Raw genomic sequence first — 2,706 nt, 5'->3', positions numbered from 1 at the left:
TAGGGGGTGATCTGTGGATAAAATGACCCAGAGAGGATGTATACCTGCATAAAGAAAGACAGAATTGAGGCATAGGCAAACTAAATGAAAAACTACACTCAAAACTGTGGGCCTCTGAGAGGTCTTTGAGGTCTCAGACATCACTCACTCACTGTCCTCTAAGGAGGAACTAAAGAACAGCTCACATCTCCCAATGAAAAGGCTGGCTCTGAAGTCAGGTTGAGAAGATTCACTCCATGACTAGAGGCAAGGATTACCACACATTTCAGGGAAGTATCCAGTATAAAAAGAGAACAATTCAAACTTTTTTGTAAAGGGGGAATTTGATTTGGATATAAAAGACAAAAATAGATTAAAAAAAAAAGCACCAGAAAACTTTAAACTAATTACCCTCTGAGAGATTAGAGGTTTTATTGCATCCATAATAAAAACGAAAGGCTATGAAGAAATAAAAATTACAGAATATAAAGGAGCTCTTGGAAATTAGAAATGATTATCAAATTAAAAATAAATACAATTGTACTGTAAAGTCAACAAAATTTCCCAAAGTAAGAGAAAAAGAGAAAAAATAGGAGACAAAACATACAGCTCATGAAAAGTCCTTCCATGAAATACAAATTCCAGGACAAGAGAACAAAAATTCAGAAGGATAGAGGACTGTCAAAAAAGAAAAAGAGGAAGAAAAATGTTCAAACCTATAAACTGAAAGTGCTGACCTATAACTAGCAGAAAAAAAATGTTTAAACATACATGCCAAGTGCATAAATTATGAAATGTAAGTGCATTGTGGATTACAGGTGGCAATAGGTATCTGGGCGTTGGTGGGAGTGGGACATGAAATTAAAAAGGAACAGAAAACAATTGGTATTAGACTTGACAACATTAGCTACTAGAACGCTGTGAAGTGATGCCTCCAAATTCTGAATCTAGGCAAAGTGTGAAGGCAGAATAAAGACATGTTCAGGCCCAGCGCGGTAGCTCACGCCTGTAATCCCAGCACTTTGGGAGGCCTAAGTGGGCGAATCACCCGAGGTCAGGAGTTCGAAATCAGCCTGGCCAACACGGTGAAACCCCATCTCTACTTAAACTATTAAAAAAAAAAAAAAAATGGCCAGGTGTGGTGGTGCACGTCTTTAATCCCAGCTACTCGGGAGGCTGAGGCAGGAGAATCGCTTGAACTGGGGAGGCAGAGGTTGCAGTGAGCTAAGATTGCACCACTGCACTCCAGCCTGGACAACAGAGTGAGACTCCGTCCCAAAAAAAAAAAAATTTCAAACATGAAAGAACTAAAAAACATCTTTAATACATGCATCTTAAGGAACTTATTGGAAAAGAACTTTAGCAAAAATTAGCTGAATTCTAGGAAACAAGAATCAAACTTAGGAAAACAATGACGGTAAATTTTAGGACAACTGTACAGTCCAATTGCAGCCACAGAATGGAAGAGAGATTCTACTCCGATGTTTGAACCACTGAAAAAATAATCGATGAACATTTAGCATACCTGTTGAAACATTTCTAAAAAATAGCAACAAGTACAAAGAAAACCAATAAATCCTTGATAAAAACTCATGTAAGAAATGTACTTGGTTTTAAAGAGAAAATAATTGACGTAATTAGTACATATACTCCACATATTCACTTAACCAAAACTTGAGATATCTGGAACAGATCAAGGAGAAAGAAGAAAGTTTTAAATATTTTAAATGAAGTATTACAATGAACATTTTTATTACTAAAGGTATTTTTAGCTACGAAAATGAGGCTGATCTTTTAACTAAAGATCAAAGAAACTTACTACCCAAGAATGCTTGGAGACATTGAATTTATCCAAGAGTCCATCTAGGAACAAAGGGGAAAAAACAAATCTCATTTGTTAGAATATTCCAAGTCCAGGTATGGAAGAAAATAAAATGCCTCTCCCTCCCGTTTCATGGTGTCCTATTCAATTTTCTGACACAGTCCTACAATTCCATCATTTGGAAGTAATAGCAACCTTATTCCTTTCCAATTTTTTTTTCTGCAATTATTTTACTTGCCTAACACCACAGTCCTGAGGGCACACAAGGGCCAGATGCAGATAATCAAAATCCCAACACTCAGTTTCATAGGGACCCACAAACCGTCTCCATGGAAAACCAGAACCAGAAGCGCTGCCCTATCAAAAGGATTCTGGAAATAACACTGGATGAGGCAGAGCCACAGTCACAGATCCGATCTCAGGTACCTCACAAACGCAGACACAAACCGCAAAGACCCCAGAGACCCGCTACAGCCAGCGTCAGAGTCAGGCACCACCGCGCAGACTTCTCTGCGGCACCATCCTAATCCCCCGCTAGAGAACGGCACACGCGCACGCAGCAGCCCCGTGCACGGAAACACTACTCCGCCAGCGGCCAGGCACTCGTTCCAGGTACGCGGGGGCGCGGCGGCCGTCACTCAGCAAACATCACAGGCAGCACGCGCCGCGCCTTGGTCCAGGCTCGCGATACTGGGGTTTCCTCCATCCAACTCACCGCCAGGGTCACGGCTACAGGCCTAGATTTGAACACTCCATCCTCATCGGGATCCTGTAGCCAACCGCCACCCACCTCCAAACCGCCCGACCCCTCGGCAGGTGCGGCCCCACACTTGCTCCCTGAAGGGCCCCAGCGTTCGCCCCCCGCGCGCTTGCGCACTCCAGGTAGAAGCCGATCTCCAAAGGTT

This window comes from Gorilla gorilla, chromosome 20 (assembly GCF_029281585.2).
Source record: "Gorilla gorilla gorilla isolate KB3781 chromosome 20, NHGRI_mGorGor1-v2.1_pri, whole genome shotgun sequence".
NCBI lineage: Eukaryota > Metazoa > Chordata > Mammalia > Primates > Hominidae > Gorilla > Gorilla gorilla.
Note: the sequence above shows the minus strand (reverse complement) of the source record.